Source organism: Sinocyclocheilus anshuiensis, unplaced genomic scaffold, assembly GCF_001515605.1.
Source record: "Sinocyclocheilus anshuiensis isolate Anshui unplaced genomic scaffold, SAMN03320099.WGS_v1.1 scaffold70, whole genome shotgun sequence".
NCBI lineage: Eukaryota > Metazoa > Chordata > Actinopteri > Cypriniformes > Cyprinidae > Sinocyclocheilus > Sinocyclocheilus anshuiensis.
Genome location: NW_015542377.1, coordinates 946,765 through 958,393, shown reverse-complemented (window position 1 = coordinate 958,393; position 11,629 = coordinate 946,765). Strand labels below are relative to the sequence as shown.

Genomic DNA, 11,629 nt, shown 5'->3' with positions numbered 1-11,629 from the left:
AGACGATCTTGGAGGTGAAGATGCTGGATGTGGAGGTCCTGGGCTGGTGTGGTTACACGTGGTCTGCAGTTGTGTGTTCTGCCAAATTCTCTGAAACGCCTTTGGAGATGGCTTATGGTAGAGAAATGAACATTCAATTCATGGGCAACAGCTCTGGTGGACATTCCTGCAGTCAGCATGCCAATTGCACGCTCCCTCAAAACTTGTGACATCTGTGGCATTGTGCTGTGTGATAAAACTGCACATTTTAGAGTGGCCTTTTATTGTGGCCAGCCTAAGTGCAATAATCATGCTGTCTAATCAGCATCTTGATATGCCACACCTGTGAGGTGGATGGATTATCTCGGCAAAGGTGAAGTGCTCACTAACACAGATTTAGACAGATTTGTGAACAATATTTGAGAGAAATAGGCCTTTTGTGTACATAGAAAAAGTCTTAGATCTTTGAGTTCAGCTCATGAAAAATGGGGGCAAAAACAAAAGTGTTGCGTTTATAATTTTGTTCAGTATATATATGTATATAATGTAAATATAAAACAGCAGGGTTATTGAAAGTGCACATTCATTCTCTCTTTAAGAGCGGCAGAAATAGTGGTTTCCCCGGTAACGGCTGTAATCAAAGCAGCGCTGCACTCATGAACGCTACTTTATCAGGCATTATAGGAAAGATGAAATGAAAATGACATCAAAACTTTTCTGAAGACAATCGGTTCCCTTCAAAAATGATACATTCATATAAAAACACCCGTGCCGTGTTTTGATTTTGAAACGTGCAGAGCTCATGTTTATTCAAAGAAGTCAAATCCTTTTGGAAAATCTATTTGTGGCGGTCAGTGTTGATATTGTGGCGGGCCGCCACAAATAAACCAATGTATGGGAAACCCTGTAAATGTCAGACTCTGTTCCGTGTCTGTGTGTGTTTTCTTCCCCCACATGCTCCCTAGGTGTCATTATGCCCTTATTTGGTTATCTTCCTGTTCCTGTCCTCATAGTTCACTGGTTTCTCCCTATGTCTCATTATTAGTTATCCTCCTCACCTGTCTGCCCCTCGTTATCTGCCCTATTTGAGTTCTAGCCCATTCTGTTCTCCCTTGTCTGGAATTATTCGCCTTACTCCAGTGCTATGTGTGCTTTCCTGGTGTTCTGTTCATTAAAGTTCTGTTTATTGGAATCTCCTATGTCTCCGCGTCTCCTCGCTCCAGCACAGTAGGCACGCATGACAGTATTATTGCTCAATTTATTTGTATTGTTTATATTGAATATATTGCACATAACTGTTTAATTGTGCATGATCAACATAATTGCTGTCGAGAGATCCACCAATAAAAGAAGTTGCTATTACTGTGTAAACCGGAAATCAAAGCAAAAGAACTCGGCAGTGACTCCCATAAATTACATTTCCATTTAGTCATTTAGCAGACACTTTTATCCAAAGTGTCTTACTGTACAAATGAGGACAACAGAAGCAATCAAAATCAACAAAAGAGAAATAATATGTAAGAGCTGTGACAAGTCTCGGTAAGTCTAACGCAGTACGCATAGCAAGGATTTTTTTTATAGAATGGAAATAGAATAGAAAAAGAATAGAGGCTTGAGGGGGCCGGCTGCCCGCATTGCGAGCGCCTCCCACTGCGTACGCTTCGTTCCCGGAGGGCTCTCTTTGAGGAGGGAGCCTTCGCCAGCGTTCCTCGCGGTGCTGGTCCCGCTTCCGTCGAGTCGGAGCGGCGGCGGCATTCGTGGGGTTCGCAGTTGGATCTGGCGGAGGGAATGGAGACGGGCGAGTCCCTATCTTCTTCCTCACCCACCAGATTCAGTGCCCGATCTCTGGGTTCGGAAGCCCGTTCTGCGACTACTTCCTCCCGGGGTAACGGCTCGACGCTTCTCCTGTCTTCCTCCAAGGAGGCTTCTGCACACGATGTCTGTGTTACAGGCGTACCAGGCCGACCTGCTGAAAGAGCTGGATGAGGGCGAGGAGCTTAGCTCTGATAATATCGCAGAGTTAAGGAGAACCGCTGATCTCTCTCTCCATGCCACCAAAGAGACCGCCCGTGCCATTGGGCGGTCCATGGCAGCTATGGTGGCAGCAGAGAGGCATTTGTGGTTGACCCTGTCGCAGAAGGCGTTACCCTAGCGTTTTCGACGCAGCGTCTCGTCTGCTCGAGGAACTAGGGTTACATACGTAACCTGAGACGTTCTTCTGCGTCATCACGTTCTATTAGTTCTACAGCTTCAGTTTCGGAACTTTCACGCTTAGTAACACATACAGCTGTTCCCTCACCACAGTGCAACACCAGTTTCAAACAGTTTCGCGTTCCGAATGTTGTTTAAGTGACATATTGCGGTATTTTCAAAATTCATATCATAACAAAAATAAAAACCGGTATTCGGTATGAACCGGTATACCGCCCAGCACTAATAGAGAGTGCTAGTGTTAGAGGGTCAAATGTAGATGGAAGAGATGTAATTTTAGCCATTTCTTGAAGATGGCTAAAGACTCAGCAGCTTGGATTGAGTTGGGCAGGTCATTCCACCAGGAGGGAACAGAAATGACTGTTAATATTGCCATCGAGTCTTCCTACAACATCAAACTACTCGTATATCCGCATATGTCGGAATAAACGTCAATAATCTTCAAATATATGATTTTATGTTTACAATCAATAACTTGCAGTCAAAGGATTTATACTGTACTGGTGTTTGATTTAATTTATTAGTCCAAATTGCAAATTCAAAGTGCAAATTCTAATATTTTGAATCAAATGCTCGGTTCAAGGTTTCAAGAATTTTTAAATGCCTACAGAAAATAGAAACACATTTCCAGATATAAAGCTGCTTATAAAATGTGGCAATAACTGTTGTACAATCTTCTCTTCAGACCACAAATGGTTGTTGTCTCCATATCTAAGGACAGCTTACACAAAGCGGTGTGTTTCTTTAAAGAAACACCATTATTATAACAGCCTTTGGCAGTTTGGTGCAGTCTAAACAATAGATGTGTGCACATATGTGTATTTGCATTGAGAAAGCTTTCAGAAAAGATAAGAGCAAAGGTCTTGAAATACTTCAAAACATGCAATGTGAGGTTAAATACTCTTTCCTGATACTTCTTACTCTGAACATGAACAGACATGTACTGTAGAGTTATACTCTGAACATGAACAGACATGTACTGTAGAGTTAAAAGTCAAGCTCTTCAGAGACAAATACTAATGAAAGCTGGTCTAAATTTGACTGGCTCCTGCCACTCCTCAAGTTAAGTAATTATCGTAAATAAAGACTACCATTAGCAGACTATCATTAACAGACTTTTCCTCTGATGGCTTTCAGTATGTGGGTGAAGGGTTGTTGGCACCAAATTTGCTCTGAACAGGTCAGGGTGTAACAGTCGACTGATGAATCCTGTTATTGACAAATAGGTTTACCATCGCTCATTAAATGGCAGCCCTTTTAGGGTCTCTGTGTGTTGAAAGAATGCATAAAATGAAAAACAGAGGTGGCATGTGAAAGGCTACACTGTATGCTTGCAGTGTAAAACAGGATTATTAGAGAGATTACTGAGAGGAATTAGGGGAATTTTAATTTGTTCCATTTTTCTGTATAAATACTCTGTTTAAATAAAGCCGCTTCCTGCAGTCCTCTTTTAGCTAATGTATGGACGAATAAGGTACAAATTAATGGCTTCCTTCTAACACAGTTTGCAGCAATAAAACGGGCAAAAAAAAAAGAAAAAAAAAAGTCCCACAGATTTACACTGAATGGCAGATCCGAGCCATATTTAGGAACCAGAACATCATATGGCGCTTTTCCACTGCATGGTACGGCACAGTACGGTTCGGTACGGTTCACTTTTGGGGGGTTTTCCACTGGGTACAGTACCTGGTACTTTTTTTAGTACCACCTCGGTTGAGGTTCCAAGTGAACCGTACAGTTACCAAAACGCGACGTGTAAACTCTGCTGATCAATGATTGGCCGGAGAGAATCGTCACTACCTGCGTCACTGAACTTGCGACACAAACACAACAGAACCGCTAGATTTAAATCAGCACAGCCAGCGAAGGATAGAACGCAACTGTTTTGAATGAGCGCCCCTTTTTTAACAACCAAAAAAATGGCTGTTTCGTGGTCTGTTGAAGTACAGAGCCCTGCACGGGCCTCAAATGTAGGCCCTAGCCCGGCCCTGGCCCGTGACGCTCAGGCCCTAGCCCGGCCCGTGTCCGACAAGCTTATCAGAATTACCGGCCCGATCCCGACCCGAGCGCGTCTTTTTTCCCCTTCTCCCAAAACAGCTTATACTACTGTTTCAGCTATTGAAATAGTTCAGTTTTGTATGTAATAGCAAAGTGATTATATTTCGTTTCGTTTTTTTATGAAGTTAATTTAAAAAAACGTTTGGAGCATTTTTTTTCCTGTTAAATATACGTTTTTGTTTTTTTAAAGTAACGACCAAGCGGCCAGCGGCAGACAGGCAATGTTTGATCAATTTAGTCTTCTCAAATCATCACGACTTGCCTAAAATAAAATCTATAGATATAAAACAGTTCAAGCATATAACAATGTTTAAACATTAAACCTAGATAAATGTGCGCTATATCAAATAGTTTGTGCGGAGAGTGGAAGCTAAAGCGCGCTTTGCAAGGACATGGAGGCGCCAGCGCGATCACTTGCTGAGGAGCAGATCCAGCGAGAGCTTGATGGGGCGACGCGGAATGAAAACGTTTTTCAGTAGAGGCGGCGCAACAATAACGACATGTGAATAATCCCACCCACTCTAAAGCAGTACTAAACTGCAGTGGAAATGCAAACCGAACCGAGCCGTGCCACGCAGTGGAATAGCGCCAATAGACCTGTGTATGGAAAACCACCAAGCAACCGCTCCGAAAACTCAGAATTGAATATCTTTGAAAGAAATTATGCATTACATTAAACTGATCAAAAGTGACAGTAAAGACATTTATAATGTTACAAAAGATTTATATTTGAAATAATCCGTTATATTAAGCAGCACAAGTGTTTTGACCATTGATACCAATAAGAAATATTTCTTCAGCATAAAATCAGCATATTAGAATGACTTCTGAAGGATCATGTGACACTGAAGACTGGAGTAATGGCTGCTGAAAATTCAGCTTTGCCATTACAGGAATAAATTACATTTTAAAATATATTAAAATGAGGGATGTAACGATTCACTCAACTCACGATTCGATTCTATTCACGATTTTGATTTCACGATTCGATTCACGATTTTTTTTTTAACAAAATGAGATTTAAGACAAATTATAAATTAAATGTGTCATTTTATTATTGCTTGGACAAAATATCGCGGTTAACCGTTACATCCCTAATTAAAATAGAAAACAGTTCTTTTAAATTGTAATTAGATTTCAGAATATTACTGTTTGAAACAGTAGTTTATATGAACACAGGTCAAATCAGAATAAGCCACAGACCACATTTCATCCAGGTAAGAATAAGTGAAAATGCCTATGCTAAAAAGTTACCTAAATTATACAAGTATACAGATAGCCTGTCACCAAACATGTTACAATGACCTCACTTTGTGTCAATTATTTTAAGAATTTAGTGAGACCACAAAAGGTTTTCATCCTTCACTTACAAGATGTCAAAGGCAAAGTGAACTTGCCCAGGTTCCTTTAATCCAATCTAAATTTATCCCAGATGATGTATCAAGCAAGTCCAACTGGCTTCAGGCTGTCAAAGATAATTCAGTACATTTGGATAATCAAGCAAAGCTTCAACATTCCTGTGCTGTTCCTGGCACTGCCAGTTTGCCTCAGGAATCTCAGAGAAATGTAGTGAGACAATCCACTGAAAAACAGAGTGAGCAAAGAAAATCAATAAATAAACTGCTCAATAATTAACCTGCAAACCAACTATATGCCTAAAATGGAAACTTTTAATTCTGTAGCTGAGGTAAAGTTTTCCCTAAATTTTACTCCCTCATTTACATCCTTTTATATTTTTCTCTTTTGTGGTTTAATATAAATCTCAGGGAACAGTCAGCTTACAAAACAGGCCTTTTTAAGTTCTTTCTGAACACTTGTCATCAAATAATTTTCTCATCAGCATAGTATGTCTGTCACTTGATATATGCCTAGAGGTTTGGATGAAATCCAGACCACAATAACGAAATGTCTACTTTCACAAAGACCAGTACAATGAGAAACAATTGTTGAACAGATTTGCCAAATCTTAGAAATGACCTCAATTCACATAATGTTCATTTCTCGCATACTATTTAGGACAGCTAAATAGTATGCAAGAAATGAATGTTGAAAACAACAAGCCAACTGTTTTTTTTTTCCAGTGAACTAATATTACCCACAACCTCTTGTACTATAAAACAGGAGATTCACTTTTTCAGTGTAAAAAAAGTGCTTATGGACAGCAAGCTGAAGCAGTTTTTAAATATATGAAATCAATGCTAACACAAACAGTACAGTTTCTGTCATAAGGCAATTTTAAGACCATATAATGTCCCAATACAGGTGCTGTCTTACTACATACTTGTATGTGCTTTTTCATCAAGAGTGGGAGTACATACCTCTACCACATAGTATGTGAATTGAGATGCAGCCCATGTTTACAACTGGCCTTTGTTTGTGTAGTTTTCATAGATAATCTAAGATTTAGGAAGAACTGAGGGGAAGTGCTCCACACCCAATTGGCATACACTTGGTACAGATTTTTGGTCATACTTGGTAAAGGTCATTCAATTGTTTTGTCTATGGCACTAGTACTAGAACAGCAGGCTGGGACAAAAACACCAATGTGACAAGAATAACAATGGATTCACAACTAATGTTACAATATGATGAGAGTCAACTACACGCAAGCTGTGAAAACCTTTTACCTATAGAGAATAAATGGATACAGGTAGAGTGTTTTGCCAAGTACGAAGGTTCTGGTTTCAGTCCTTTATACGTCTTTATATTGGGTTATTGTGTTACTGGGTGCTATACTAAATTTTCCCATGAGAACCAAACAATCAATCAATAAAGCAATCAATCTATCTATCGAACTTATTTTGTACTCTGAGTTTAAGTAGCATGAGGTGAAGTTATATATTTCTGAAAACACAAATGTATGAACAAGAGAGATAACACAGACAAACTGGCCTCATAAAATCCAGCAAACAAGGTAGGAATAAGAACAAAGCAAAAAATCTGTTAAAGAAAAAACATGGAAAAATAATTTAACACACTTTAGACAGTCATGAATCAAGGTAAAGGAACCTTGATGAAAACAAAGACACAATTAAGCCTAAATCTCAAAAAACAGGTGCAAAGGTTATTTTACGGCAAGATTTGGCATCATATGATCCAGTAGGAACAACAAGTGACTTCAAGAGCATCAACGAGGGGGGTAAAAAACTTCAGTACATTATTAACCGCTCTTACCAATTCCTGAAGTGTGACAGGGTCTGCAGGACTCACAGAAATGGTTCTTGGTGAATAAACATCCAAAGATGTGGAAAACCACACTCAGTCTTTAAACCATCTTCTGAGAAACTGTGTTCTACCAAATCAAAGGCTTACATGAAATGACCTAACTTAACATTTTAGCTCCTTAAAGACCTCAGCAATAGCGGGAATTTACTTCTGAAAGTTACATGCACCTCAAAACTACAGTGTATATAGGGGTGGCCACCAGTTTTAGAAACGGTCATGTTCTACCTTATTTAATATTCTCTATAGCTAAACTTCGAGCTAAAATTAGCTAAAAGAGATAGACCTACAGGCACTTAATGAAGAACATTAGGCACCAAATGCTGAAAGTAAGAGCAGTGAGTATTCTTTCCAAATTGATCTGCAAGGTCCTTCAAAGTTGATAAGTAACTAGAAAAGCACACAAAAAAGTTTCGGTCACTGTTTAAAATGAGTTGATGAAAAACTGCAAGAGACCAAAGTGCCATTTCCATAGCCATATAGCCTATAAAACGTACAAAACATTAAAGGGGGGGGGTACAATGCTGTTTCATGCATTCAGAGTTATTTACACTGTTAAAGAGTTGGATTCTCATGCTAAGCATGGACAAAGTTTCAAAAAACAATTTGGACGTATGACAGAGTATTTCTGTGCCAAAAATCTTACTTCCGGGTTCGTACAAGTTTCGGAGAGTTTTTTTCGATCATGGCTCTTAATGACGTAAACAAGGGTGGAACTCCTTATATGGGCATTTCTCCCGGAAGAATGTGCCCGCGCACGCATCGACCAGAGCAAGAGCGAGATCGCGCCCAACAACGTGCTTCATCCGGCGGCAGCGCTGCACGGGACTTGCTCGGGAAGAATGTCTCCAATCCAAAGAAGTGTGTTTTTGGTTGTAAGGGAAAGATAACTTTGTTCCGCTTCCGAAAGAACTCAGCGTTATGTAAACAGTGGATACAGTTTGTTTTTCCGGGGCAGCAACGGAGTTTCACAAGTGTGTTTGTTGACTAACGTTTTATAAACAAGGCCCAGTTCGACGTTGGATTTGCACATCGTTTGATACTGAAAGATGGAGCGGTCCCAGCTATAAAAGATCCCGGTCATGATTCAGAACTGCAGACTGTAAGTGAAACGGCATCAAATGTCTGTTTTGTTGGCATTCGGCGCCCAAGTGCTCGTCACTCTTTAGCTCCGCCCACGGCGTGCCTCCAGGAGCTCGGCTTTTTACGGAGAGAATCGTAAAGCTGTATCTTTCTTTTATAAATATGATAAAACTAAAGACTTTTTGGAGATATGAAGGATGCAGTACTACTCTATAGGTACTCAAGATTAACATGAGATTGGGTGAAACTGTGTGTGTTTTGCCCCCTTTAAAACTACAAAATACTCATACTGATAGATGTTGATATAAAGGCCCATTCACACCAAGAATGTTAACTATAAAGATAACTATATTAGCGTCCACCAGCGGATGATATCGTCTGTTTATTCCAAGCGCACGCTTGTCTGCCGCTTTAAATTCTTGAGCTCCTTATAGCAGGATTGATTCTGATTGGCTGTTTTTATCGTTCATCAGCTGGAAAAAATCATTCTGAAAGTGATTCCAACGATATCGTTTCTCTGTGCCTTTATCGTTATAGCTGTGGTGTGGACTCTGCTATTCTTTAATATTGAGAACGATTTTTAGAACTATATCTTTATCGTTATCTTTATTGTTATCGTCCTTGGTGTGAACAGGCCTTAAGAGTCCTTAACACCAGGATTTCAACACTGGAGATTTTACTGTGCATGGTTTATTTTCGCAAGGGTTGTTGGGGTCCCCTTGAAACATTTCCGTTTTTGTCTGTGCTACTTGCAATGCTTTTCTGTATTTGGTTGTCTTGTGAGTATTTGCTGCGCGTTTCTGTATTTGGTTGTGTTGCGTATTTGCAGTTTCTGTATTTTGAGTATCTGTAGCACATGTGTTGTCAAACTGATGAAGATATTTTCTTAATTTGCTGGTGCTTTATCTATTTGCATGAGGTCTTACGGGTTTGGAACGACATGAGGGTGAGTAATTAATGACAGAATTTTAATTTTTGGGTGAACTATCCCTTTAAGACTACATTCTAAAATTTGCCAGTTGTTGTTGGACAATGGACACCCTTTCAAACAATCACAAACAATCTGTAAATATGTTAGAGCATCTATATGCATCATAACACCCCAACAACATACACAACTGTTCAAAGGTTTGTGGTCAGTAACATTTATTTTTAAAAGAAATTAATTATTTTATTCAGCAATTAGACTCATCAAAAGTGACGGTAAAGACTTTTAGATTTCTATTTTAAATAAATGCTGTTCTTTTGAACTTTCTATTCATCAATGAATCCTGAAAAAAATGTTAAGCAGCACAACTGTTTTCAACATTGATAATAATAAGAAATGTTTCTCTGAAGTTTCATGTGACACTGAATAGTGGAGTAAATGCTGCTAAAAATTCAGCCTTGCCATCACAGGAATGAATTACAAGTTTGTGACGAGTGGGGGCAGGGACGAGAGCCGTGGGAACGGAGCGAGGCCCGTGGAGTAGGCTAAGTGATAATGCACAACACCTGCACCACTCACCGGTCTTGAGTCCCACATCGAATATCGAATCGAAAATCGAAATCGAATCGAATTGAGAGCTTGAAAATCGAAATCGAATCGAATTTGAACATCTGAATCGATATCCAGCCCTAGTCCCACGGAGGATCTCCGGAAGGATAAAAGGAGGAGTGACGACAGTGCAAGACGAGAGAGGACCAGGCCTGGACTTTATTTTGTGTTTTGGTTTTGTTTGTGCGTGACAGTCGTCCGCGAGGGGCTGTCGCGCTATTTTGTGTTTATTTTATTATTAAATTTTTGTTGGAATGTTCGCCGGTTCCCGCCTCCTTCTTCCCGTGACTACAAACGGTGTTACAAAGTTAAAATACATAAAACAGAAAACAATTGTTTTACTTGAAATAGCATTTCACAATATGCTTTTTTAACTGTATTTTCTATCAAATAAATGCAGCCATGGTAAGCATAAGAGAAATAGTAGTGTATACAAAACTGTAAAGGTAAAGGGTCTATAAAATTATAGACTTTAATTACAGAATTATTAAATTCCACATGGCTCTCTGGAAATGTAATAAATAAATACAAAAATACATAATATGTGATATATTTTATTTAAATTAAATTAAATACATTAATGAAATAAATTTCATTTAAATGATTTAGAATTTCTGGTACTTCACTATAATGTGCAGCTTTGTGCATGTAATCATCAGACTGATGCATAGCTCACATTCTTATGTCAGTGTACAGGGTGGGAACTGGGAAGGGGTGAGAAAAAGTTACTAGTGTACTCATTCTATCCTGTTCTGTCCTTTACATATTAAAGTTAATAATAAAAGTCACAAATACTTTCTATGACTTTGGTCTAAAAAGGTTGAAAACGACTGGATAAGACCACTGCAAGGGACCTTTGTTTTAAAGGGGTGGTTCACTGTTTTTTTTCTAGGCTTGATTGTGTTTTATTTTTCAATTATTCAATTATTTCAATTATTATTTAATTATTCGCATTATTTTTCACATAATTTAGGTTTATCCCACACCGCTCTGTCCCTTCTCTGAGAAACGGGCTGATTTTTTTCCTGATTTTATGAAGCCCCGCCCTCAGAAATAGGCGATGGACTCTGATTGGTTAGCTAGCCCAGTATGATGTGATTGGCTCAACCGTCTCTAGTGCGCGTCTAAGCGTCCCGCCCCTCACCTCAGCGGCATGTGCTCCGGATGTATTGTAAACAACGGTGTTGTTAATATCGCTTATCAGTTTGAGCCCAATTGAGAAGTAGAGGATATTATTGAAGGGGATCGTGCAGAACCTGTGCAAGCACGGCTTTTAATGGTAGGCCTATGCTTTTTGTTTGTTGTTGTCTCATACTTTTAGATATGCTGTTATTGTAAATGCTACTGCTTATGTTAGCTTTTAATATATGGTTTTATCCTGATTAAAGCTTTAAAGGAAAACTCCAATATTTTTGAAAATAGGCTCATTATCCAACTCCCCTAGAGTTAAACAGTTGAGTTTTACCGTTTTCGAATCCATTCAGCCGATCTCCGGGTCTGGCAGTAGCACTTTTAGCTGTAGCTTAGCATAGATCATTG

The 11,629-nt window shown here is 39.3% G+C and overlaps 1 protein-coding gene across 1 annotated transcript in view; it reads right to left on the bottom strand.

Moving 5' to 3' along the window:
* LOC107692366 (protein Shroom2-like) overlaps nucleotides 1–11,629 on the bottom strand; it is a 65,027-nt gene that overhangs the window by 45,248 nt on the left and 8,150 nt on the right. The gene's annotated exons all lie outside the window — the stretch shown is intronic.